Source organism: Arvicanthis niloticus, chromosome 7 (genome assembly GCF_011762505.2).
Source record: "Arvicanthis niloticus isolate mArvNil1 chromosome 7, mArvNil1.pat.X, whole genome shotgun sequence".
NCBI classification, from domain to species: Eukaryota; Metazoa; Chordata; class Mammalia; order Rodentia; family Muridae; genus Arvicanthis; species Arvicanthis niloticus.
Window position 1 is genome coordinate 59452845 of NC_047664.1, and position 11554 is coordinate 59464398.

General features: G+C 36.4%; 1 non-coding gene across 1 annotated transcript; it reads left to right on the top strand.

Annotated features, from left to right (window-relative positions):
- The first annotated feature begins 3145 nt into the window (after positions 1-3145).
- On the top strand, positions 3146-3277 carry LOC117713224 (small nucleolar RNA SNORA17). Its single transcript, XR_004607401.1, has one exon. It is a non-coding gene; the product is annotated as a small nucleolar RNA SNORA17 (small nucleolar RNA).
- The last annotated feature ends 8277 nt before the right edge of the window (positions 3278-11554 follow it).

Here is an 11554-nt window from a genome sequence, read left to right on the forward strand (position 1 = left end):
GGGTTGTGACATAAATCCAGCCTCAAGACCTTAGATCCTTAATTTGTTCAGATTACAAGATGCACAGGGGATAAAAGGTGGAGCAAAATTTGAAGGACTGCCAACCAATGACTGGGCTATTTTTAGACCCATACTGTGAGAAGGAGTTCACCACTGACACTATTAATGATATCTGATTATAATTACAGACAGGAGCCTAGCATAACTTTCTAGCATAGCATAAGATTTACACAGCAACTGATGAAAACAGATGTAGATTTCCACAGCCAAACATTAGGCAGAACCTGGGAAATCCTACAGAAGAGGGGAGGAAGGATTGTAGGAGCCAGATGGCTTAAAGATACTACAAGAAAAATGTTGAGAAACACACCAGCCCCACGTTGGGCACCAAAAATGTTGAGGCCCAAACTGGAGCCTCACTTTGGGTGGCCAAAACTGGCCCTCTCCACTCCACACTTGGCGGCCACTGTTTCCCAGCCCAAGCTGCCGCTCCGGTCTGCAGGTCAGGGTTCAGCAAGAGAGAGAGTGAGGACGAACTCGAAGAATGGAGACCAGACAGAGTGTGATTCAATCCCATTTATTCTTCAGTCTCTCTTCCTAGTCCAAGTCCCAAGTCTTGAGTTCCTAGTTCCTAGTTGTACTCCTCCTAGTTCCTAGTTGTACTCAATCTTTTCTCTTCCGAGTGTCTAATGTCTACTACTCCTAGTGTTTGAATCTCTGTTACTCCATATCTATCTTCTTCATAAATTCTTCTCCAAGTTGTACTATCTAAAGTGTCTGATTCTCTGATCTCTCTTCTGTCTGCCTCTCGCCTTTATATGTCTCACTTCTAAGCCATGCCTCTAAGTCACACCTTTAATCATGCCCTTAGGTCTTGTCTCTAAATCTGATCTCTAAGTCGCACTCTTAAATCACACACCTTTAATCTCACACACTGTTAATCTCACACACCTTTAATCTCACACCCAAGGTATCTAAACCAAGATTATCAGAGTGTGCTCAGCTGTTGTAGGCTGATGTAAAACAAGTCTCATGTCAGGGTATATGGCTCAAGATGGCTGCAAAGCTGATAGCCGCTTTCTGCTAAAAGTCGGCTCCCAAGAGAAAACCTACAAAATCAACTAATCTTGTTCCATAGGAGAATGAACTGCTAACCAGGGAGTATGCACAGATCTGACCTAGACCCACTTCACATATGATGATGTGGGACTCTTAACAATGGGAGCAGGAGCTCTCTCTGACTGCTTTTGGAATTCCATGGCAACTGAAACATCTTGCTTCATATTAGTGTTTCTTTTTTAATCATAAATATGCATTTGGGGAGGTGATGTTGCTTATTATGCTGATATTGTATTTCGACATCCTTTGATTATCATACCAAGCTCTTAGGCAATAGCTGAAATAAAGAAAGTGAATTAAATAGTCTTTATTTTCTTCACATTAGGTCATTTTACTGTCTTTTTCCAATAAGATTTGTCTTTATATTTGCTGTCTTTCATTTTTGTCAATTTGTATGAACTATCTAATGCTCATTGAAGACTTGTATTAATAATTTGCAAGAAAGAAGCAGCAGAGATAGATTTGACTATCACTCTTAATTCATAAGTGATTATTTGCTTTTTTAAAATTTGAATCAGCTAACAAGAGACATATTTTGACTTTGTTTTATATATATTCAGATATATATATATGTGTATATATAGATATAGATATAGATATAGATATATACTTAAGATATCGAAAACTTTGTTTATCTTTAACATCAGACATATCTGTCTAACTTGTTTTTGACATTGTTTACCATTGTGACTTAGGTCTTTTAATACACCATGGGAACCTCGTATAATAAAAACTTCTTGAATAGATGTTATTTCTGATAAATTATGAGCATCACCATTAAATAACAAAGATTGGAAGATACCTCAAAAAATTACTATTTTTACTTCTATCTCCTCAGGTGAAAACATTAAAAAGAAATGGAAAACTAAGAACATATTTTAAATAAGAAAATGTCATTATTGTTTGTGTTTACTTCTGTTTTTAACATCAGCTAATGTTTCCTCAACCTAAGTATATGGACAGAGCATCATTTTTCTTCCCTAGAAGTCTATATAAATGAAGAGGTTCTGTCTTTTGGATATTCTGAAAGGTGTTATTGATAAATGATATTTAAAAAATATATATTTTCCTTTGAAAGTCTTGAATTTTTGTAGGTGAGCAATTGTTATTTTTGAAGTTATTTTCATATATTTTCCAAAATATTAAATGTGCTCATAAATATTTCAATATCAATCATGATACTAGTTAAAGGTACTTGAGTAGTATTTGCTAAATAGACACATAAAACTTATTACCCAGCCTCTATCATTATTATCTATATATCTATATCAATTCTTAAATTTCTAAGTTTTATTTCTAACTAGAAATCCTAGAAGTGCTTGTGTTATTTATATTTTCAGAGGAATTGAGGATATTGTTTAAATGTGGGATTCTTAAATTAGAGCCCTCATTTCTGCAAATTACTATACAGACTTAGTCACTTAACCATGTGCATCTTGACAAAGTGTTGAATTTTATGTGAATCACATTCTCATTTTCCATGTAGGAAGATAAGAATAATACCCAAGTTTTTAGATGCTATAAGAATTATTTTTTATTACAAAGGCAGTGACAGTAGGGTATATGACTTTTAAACTTTTTTATTTTATCCATGAAATTTTTAATGAACTGTATTTGGCTCATCCTCTCCCTTCTTCCATCTCCTCCCAAATACTTCCCAGTATGTGACTTTGAATAGTAATCATATAACTGAAGGCACTAAGGTTATACAGACAAGACTGAGTTGATGTAACCTAACTTCTTTTCCTCTCTGCTTTACAAATAAACACATATAAGTTGTCCATACTTATTATATTTATGAAAAGAAACCTATCATTTAGACAAAGAGAAGCAATAAAATTAATACTGTCTTACAAAAAAATATTCTAGCAAATATAACCAATACCTTATTAATCTGTATGGTGAAAGCTAATCTATAAATTTCAAACATATCCCTCCTTTCATTAATCATTTTTAGTAATCTAACTAAAATAATTATTTCTCCCACATGCCTGCCTATCCCCTTAATTTGTAGGTCATAAAAATTCCTGGCCCTTAGAAGCATTGCAGGTGTGGCTGTTGTGCCACATGTCTTTCATTAGTTGGCAGAGAGGCAAGAGGCTATGTCTATGATAAACATTGCATCTATGAACATCTGAATGATTTGTAGCCTAACACTCCCCAAAATAAAGTGAGGTCTGAGACAACCATCAGTCCAATGTAGTGCCAGACTTGATGGCTTCCATAAGCTGGAGCAAGATGGACACTAGAAGAACAACTCATGGGACTGAGGTTCCCAGGTGGGAGTGAGCCTGAAACAGGCATCCTCAATGGGAGCACTCAGGCAGGCCAACCAAAGATCAAGCCCAAAATGACTACCAGATTAGCAGTACAGAGCCTGGACAGGGACCACACTAGTCAAGTTGTATGCAGATCTGGGGTCATGGTGCAGACCATTCCCATGATAACCCCTGCCGGGTACCCTAGTGCATGAATAGATCATAATAAACCGAAGACTCCTGAGATGGATGACCTTAGATATTCAGAGACCCTCAGTGCCTCTAGGGGGAGCAAGTATGTGCTGTAGAAATGGAAGAGAAAGAGAAATAGAAGGATATGGGCACGATGAAGAGAGGCAGAACTGGAGACTGCAAGACAGTAAGCAACAGCCTTATATGGGTACCCAATGGTGACACCTGGAGTATTGTGGAGTCCTGGCCTGTGCTGCCGCTGGGAGCCACATCAGGGTCCACGTCCTTGAAGCAGTAGGGATCTATTACCACCAAAGCCCGAGTGGACTTCCTTGGTCGAGACTGCCACTCAGAGACATGATGATGTTTGAGAAGTGTGCAGAACCTGCTCCACCTCCCACCTTGGCATCCAGGAAGAGCTGGGACAGGAAGTGCTGACTCCTCCCCTATTTGCAGCCAGCTTTCCTGCTATGGAGAGTTTCCTCACACACTGCTGTAGTTACAGGGAACTGGCCCCTGAAAATAAGCCTGGAAAAACTCACTATACCCTTTGTATTACAAGTGGTGGTGTGAAGAAAAGAGAAATACCCTCCTCCTGATTTGCCCCTCACCACCTGTGGCAGGAAGAAAGGCTGGTCCTAAAGTCATCCAAGTGGGATAGCTGTCCCTGCCCCTCACCTGCTACAATACTCAGGAGAGAAGGCTCTGAACTTCACTTGGGCAGCACAGTGGAGCTGACTCTGACGACAGGGGAACAGGGAAGTTCAAGGCCAGTCTGATCTACATAGTGAGATAGAGAATAGCCAGAGGTATTTAGTGAGACCTTGCCTCACAATTAATTAATTAATTAATTAATAAGTAAGCAAATAAATTTTAAAAAGAATGAAAAACAGAACAACAAAGATAAGAAAAAAGAAAGGAAAAGAAAAAGAGACAAAGACAAGGAAACACATTAAATGACATTTGTTGAAATGATAAGCATTTCCTACTCTAGTCTTAATCATAGAAAAGTCAAGGCACAGTATAATCTAAGACAAGATATTTACAAAGGATATTACAGAAAAACAGAAGAGATTTCTGAGCCCCAAATGAAAATAATATTTATACAGGAAAACTTAATCTTATCACACATGGAATATATACCTATTGAAAGGAAAATAGGTCTTTTAAGTAATATGATATGTGGGATCATAAATTGGTATACCATTAATAAATCAACACAGAGGTTCTCCACAATACTAAACACTAAGTGCAGTAATGTCACTCATACATTGGTGGTAGGCACGAGTTTTAATTGGATTTAAGGCCCATTCAACATGAGAGAAAACATGCTTCATAAAACCTAGCTAACTACTAGTGAAGTCATGGTTCTTGGTAGAGAACCTACAATCACTAATGTACTAAACCAGCATAATTCCAAACAATAATATTTTTCCTTATATGAAATATAAAAATAACCTTAACCCCTCATTGGGGAAACCTCCATTTGAAACTGCAGAAAATCACAACCAATAGAAATGGAGAGTTGTGGATCCCATCCCAAATGGAAAAGTATACAAAACACTCCTGTCCTTAAGCCTAAGGGAACACTTAGGAGGAGTGTAGGAGCCAGAGGACCAGGGAGGGTTGGTGTGAATCTGGGACTCCTAGTAATATCAGAAGCTCTATCAAAGTCTCACTGACATGAGCATCCAAATATGAGCTGAACAAGGACGATTCCAATGAATGTGACAAAAGAACAGAGCATCAAGGCCTCACTCAACTATACCCAAAGAACTGTAGGGAACTGAGGAAAGCCTAGTTAGGAAAGGTGATTCTCAGATAAAAGCATAGTAATTGCTTGTCTAGTAAAAATTGGTCAACCGTAAAACATATATTCAAGGAATACTATGCAGTCTAAACAGGTTAAACTTCAGAACACATACACACACACACACACACACACACACACACACACACACACACACTGAGTTAATGAAAAACGAGTACATGAATTTGAAGGAGAGAGGAAGAGGACATATGGAAACATTTGAATGATAAAAGGAAAGGAAGAAATGTAATTAAATTAAAATCCTATAAATTAAAAGTATATAAACATGGACTTAACTATGTAATCTACCAGTCTACAACCAGGTCATATACAAAAGGTGTTCAAATCATCATGTCAGTTAGATAATGGTCCTTTAGGTTCACTACAGCACTATTCACAATAGCCCAAACATTAAAATAGCTTTTGCACATCAACAGGTAATAAAGAAAGTGGTGATATATGACCATGGACTGTCACTTAGCCATCACAAAGGAGAATATTTTGTTCTTTCAGAGCATATGAATGAACCCAAAGTTTGATTAAACATAAGTAAAGGTAGAGAAATTTTTCTATATCCTCTATATAAGTCAATTGTTAAAAGCTTCAGTGAAAATCATTATGCAAAGCTCAACAAATGTCATCCTTTCAAAAGAAAGGATTTCTAAAAATGAATTAAATGAAATAAATTCAGCTTAAAATTCTTGCTTTAATATAATTTCAACTGAATTATGCTTGTTTACGAAGCATTCTACATTCCTTAAACATCCTAAATAACCAAGGTGTTTTTATTATTTTTAATTGTAAAGTCACCTGTGTCAAGATTTATATATATATAATTGATAGGGTTTACAAAATGAAATGATAACAGGATAACAAATCAGAGAATATACCTATACAGACACATTTCTCACTATTAATAACATAATGGAAAGAACAGGCAAGGGCAATAAAATAAGACATAGCTAAATGTACTCGTAAATCATTCTTCTGCAAGTCTGGATTAAACCAAAAGGTGGGTTCTGTTTTTTTAAATTATTTTACTTATTTAAATTCAAAATATTGCCCCCCAGTACCCTATCCCAGAGTGCTTCACCATATCTCCCCTCTCCTTAGCCTCTGAGAGGCTGTTCCCAATCTGAGCATACCCCTTTCCTGGGGCATCAAGTTTCTATAGGTTTAGACACATGCTCTTCCACTGAGGCCAGACAAGGCAATCCTCTGCTACATATGTGTCAGGGGCCTTTCACCAGCCTATGTATGCTCTTTGGTTTGTGGATTAGTCTGTAGCATATCCCAGGGGTCCATATTAATTGTCACTGTTGGTGAGGCAACCCATGCCTGAAAGGGGATGCATGATATGTACACACTGATAAGTGGATATTATCCAAAATGTACAGAGTACCCATGATAAAACCCACAGAGCCTAAGAAGTTTAACAAGAAGGGAGGTCCATGTTAGGATGCTTCAATCCCATTTAGAATTGGGGAACAATATAGTCATGGGAAGCAGAAGGAGGGAGGGATCTGAGTGGGAGCGAGGAGGGGGAGGGAAAAAGGGGTAAGGATCAGGTATGGTCTATGGTCCACGTGACAGGAGAGAAGCCCAGTGCCAGGAGAATGAATAAAAATATGCAACTGCTGGTGGTGGGTCGTGGGATGTGGGGTGAGGGGGTGGAGGAACCTCAAAACAGTTCCAGAGACCTGGGATGTGAGAGGCTCCCAGGACTCAATGGGGTGACCTTAGTCAAAATGCACAACAGTAGGGAAACTGAAGAGACCACTTCCAGTAGTTATACAAGGTTCCCAGTAGAGGGATGGAGACACCAACACAAATGTGTTTTAAAAAATTGTATTCCTCTGCTTCTGATTCAAGGGCATGTGAATTTATATGAGTGCAATGTGAAATCGCAATGAGGCTGCTCATCTCATAGCTCATTTCGTGAATTTCAGATATAAAAATGAAATCTTGATTTGTGGTCAGGAGAGGAAAAAAAAAACAGAATTGCTAAATCATGAACATGATGTTAGCTTGTCCCAAAACTCAAAGGAGAACAAGGAAGACATGAATAAAATGATAAAATATTAAATTGGTGTATCAATTTAATAAAATAGAAAGACTGCAAATATACTAGAAGATAAGTAAATCAAAGGGGGAAATGAATGTAAGAAATAATAGAGGAAAGTTTTTGAATTAAAACTACTCATTAATGGATGGTTCAGGAGATGGGATTAAGGCAAGTTACCTATACTGTTTTAGGTGTTCACCATTATACGAAGACTCTGCTTAAAGGCCACATTATAATGTTTTCACGGATAAGAAGCAAAGCATGAGGAAAGATGGTAACCATTAATTGAGTACTTCAAAATAAAGAGGAATTTGAGTGTGTAATTATATACTTTATGCATGTTATTACACACAGATTGTCCCCTCCAAATTTCTGTCTCTGTATTCCTCACTTTATGCCTGATACTGGATAGAGCTAGCTTCACAGGGCTAGTAAAGCCAGAATAATTTCTTACTACATTCTAATTCTTACACTTATTTCCACATTTAACTGTAATCAACCCACATCTAAGAAGTTTCTCTTTAGAGCAAATAAAGACTACTGCAAAAAAACTGTACATGTCCACAAAGTAGAGATGACAATTATGGGGACCCCAGCCACAATGCGTACATCTATTTTGAAATGTCTCTTTTAGAAATTGCTACAGAAACAAGAGTGGAACAATAGCAATAAATAGACATGTTACTATGGAAAGAGGAAAGTGTCACTGTCTTGTATCCATAGGGAAAGAACTATAGGAAACTAATGGTTACTGAGAGAACAAGAATTATCCTCTCAGAGTTTTGTCCCCTTATTGGTTATTCAATGACTGTTAGTATTTAAGATTATATATATATATATATATATATATATATATATATATATATATATGCAAATAGTGAGAACAGACTCAGCATGTATCTATACATTTGTGCATATATGCACATGCATAAATATGTTTGTAACAATAATAATCACAGAATAAAAGGTTGTCCGCATCTGATTTAGAAGAATAAGATAGAGACAAGGATAGAAGCCTGCAAGAGCCTAGAGGGAAAGGTGCCAAGGTAGCACCTTGAAAGTAATAAAATTCTATTTTAATTAAAACAACTTTTAAAAATTTTAAAGAGAAATTAACCTATTCCTATACAAATCACTTCAATTGTGGCATTTTATTACAGCAGTCGAAAACTTAAGATAAGAGAAAATAGTTTAAATATTATTTAATGTATGATTAGATTGAAAAATCTGTCATATACTTAAAGTATTATATTTTTTATACTACAAGTAAAATTAAAAGAGGGTAGTCTATATGAGACATCTGACTAAGAAAAAAAAACATTACATAATGTTGACTACAGGTGGAATTTTAAAAGAGTAGAAAACATAGAAAGAGAAAGCAGAAGTGTAGTTGACCCAGACAGCATGGGGGAATTAGTGCTTAGGATCAAATAGTACAAAATTTCAGTAAATATACAGAATAAATGCTAAACATTTCCTCTGCAGTGTGGGAAGTACATCTATTTAATACTACTGTATTACAAAAACAAAATTAGCTAGGAAAAAATATTTTAGGTCATATACCACATCTGGACAATATGTTAATTTGCTTTTAATATATTGCCCATCACACCCTGCTTATTTGTATAAAATAATATAGTGTAACAATTGTATACATGGAAATAAAAGAGCAAATAAGAACATAACTCAAGTGTAACAACCTGTATAGTTGTACATAAAACATGGACTTGCTGTTGGATGTCGTGATTATTGTTCCCCAGAGAGAACGACATAGTACAAAGTAAACTGATAACATGATGAAACGGCTCTTCTGTAGAAAGTCATTCATTCAAAATTCCAGAGCAAGAAGAGTAAGTATGCTATTGACAAAAGGAAAGAAGCTAGAGATAAACAGACCCACGAAGTAAAGTTTCTGGTAGTGTCATGTGATGCAGCCACAACATGGTGTTTTGCTGAGGCAAGACCTGTGCGAGGACATGTGATGTTCAGAGAAAGTATCAATAGGATTCATCAGACAGTGACATAGAACTTGCATAGCTAGCCTAGCAATGCTTCTTGGTCTTATGTCTTTGCTAATCTTTACTTCACTGAAAGACACACAACCTAGAACGTCCCCTGGTGTCCCAGCTGCTCCTGGGTGCTCCCACTGACCCATGGTGATTAGCAGGAGGCCTGACTCTGTTAGATTGTCCAGTTGCAGCTGATTTCTGTTTGATATCCTGACACTACTGAACCTGACTGCTGGTATCCGTACCTCATATACTGGACTTACCTCCAAAGAACTATGTCTAAACAGGTACACATCACCTTGTCCTATTTACCATTTTTTCTCCCCTACATTTGGACAATGGGCCAGAAGTGGAGGTTGAAACATTTGAGAACCCTTGTTAAAAGTAGGTCTTGAAAACTCTAATCCCACAGAGACAGAAAGAGAAAAAATCAGCAGTATGACATTAAGTGTAATAAATTATGCCCTAGGACAGATGAGAAGACAAATGGCACAGGCCAGGTAGATACACAGTAAGAATTTTCAACATTATAGAAATGTAATGAGCTGAGAGGAATAAAAATGTAACAAATGATACCAGGATGTTTAGAGATAAAGAGTCTTCATTGGAAAAGAAAACTGAAGACTCCATAAACTAAAGAGGACACAAAGTACAAGTTGGGAGTCAGGGGACCAGGCTTTGATTCCAGCCTTGCCAAATACTATGTAGTAGCATAGACGTTCAAATTTCCTTCTCACATGAAGTGAGAGGTTTGTTTGTTTGTTTGTTTTTCCCATTTTATTCACACTGTATGTTGTTAGGTGTACTAACATGATATGTTAGAAGTAGAATAATATTTTTATTGCCATGCTTTGAAGAAACTGCCAGTTTCAGCTCTTGGATTTGTGGATCACTCACTGCAGTTGAACTACTGGAGCCAGGTTTGTTACTGTGAGCAAACTGATAGAATGTGTTCGCATAGATAAGAATCCAAGCTCCAACTAAAACCTTTTACCTCAATTACCTTTTAGGGTTGACGTGTAAACTATAAGGCATACAAAAAATTCTTGGATATAAAAGCTTTATTTCCATTTGAACTGGAACAATAATAAAAAAAAAACAAACAAACAATTAAACGAGACCTATGTGATGGAACAGCCAGTAAAAGTGTCTGCTACCAGTGACAACCTGAGTTTGGTCTGTGAGGCTAGCATAGTAGAAGGAGAGAACTGACTCCCACAAATTGTCCTCTGATCTCCACACATGTGCTGTAGCATGTACACACACACACAAATACAAACACACACACAGAAACGCACACACACTCAAGCACATACACACTCAGACAAATAAATGTAGTAATTTTAAAAAATATATACAAAAAATGAAGAGTAGAAATATTTGAAATAGGGTAATGTGAAATTACATACATTTGAAACAGTTCAATAAAATTTTAATGTATATTCATATGACTATATACACAATATATATTTTATATATTTATATTGTGTGCACAGATACTAAAATACACAAACAAAAACATAAATTATTGGGGTCAATGTTAAGAAATGTACCTTTAGACACTGAGTATACATCTCAGTGAGCAAGCCTGAGGGGAAAAAAAAGATTCAAGACTGCAAAAAAGATCCATAATAGCTAAATAAGGAGATTGTGAGAAGATTAGAACTTTAGGGAAAAATAGCTAACTTTCACAAATTGGTTTGTTTACCTACACCTTCTGTTCACACATAAGGAACACAAATTATGATTTACGAGCAACAGAAGGTTGCTTTACATTTCTACACAAGGTTTCAATCTGGTCTTATTGTAAAATAATGTGCCCAAGACATAGTTATCTTTGCAAAGGGCTGGATGTTCTATAACCCCTGGGGATGACCTCCCTGATAACCTGTGATAGAACGTCTTTATAAAATCTCCTCACTCATCAATGCACTCAGCCATTTAATAGGGAAAATCCTTCTTTTCCTCTTTGTAATTATTTCCTTAATGGGAAGTAATTTCTTTCAGAATAAACATTTGAAAATGCTGGTGCATTTGGAGTACTATCTTCACCTATATTCAGAATTATTCATTTTAATTTGCTATTTGAATTTAATATTAC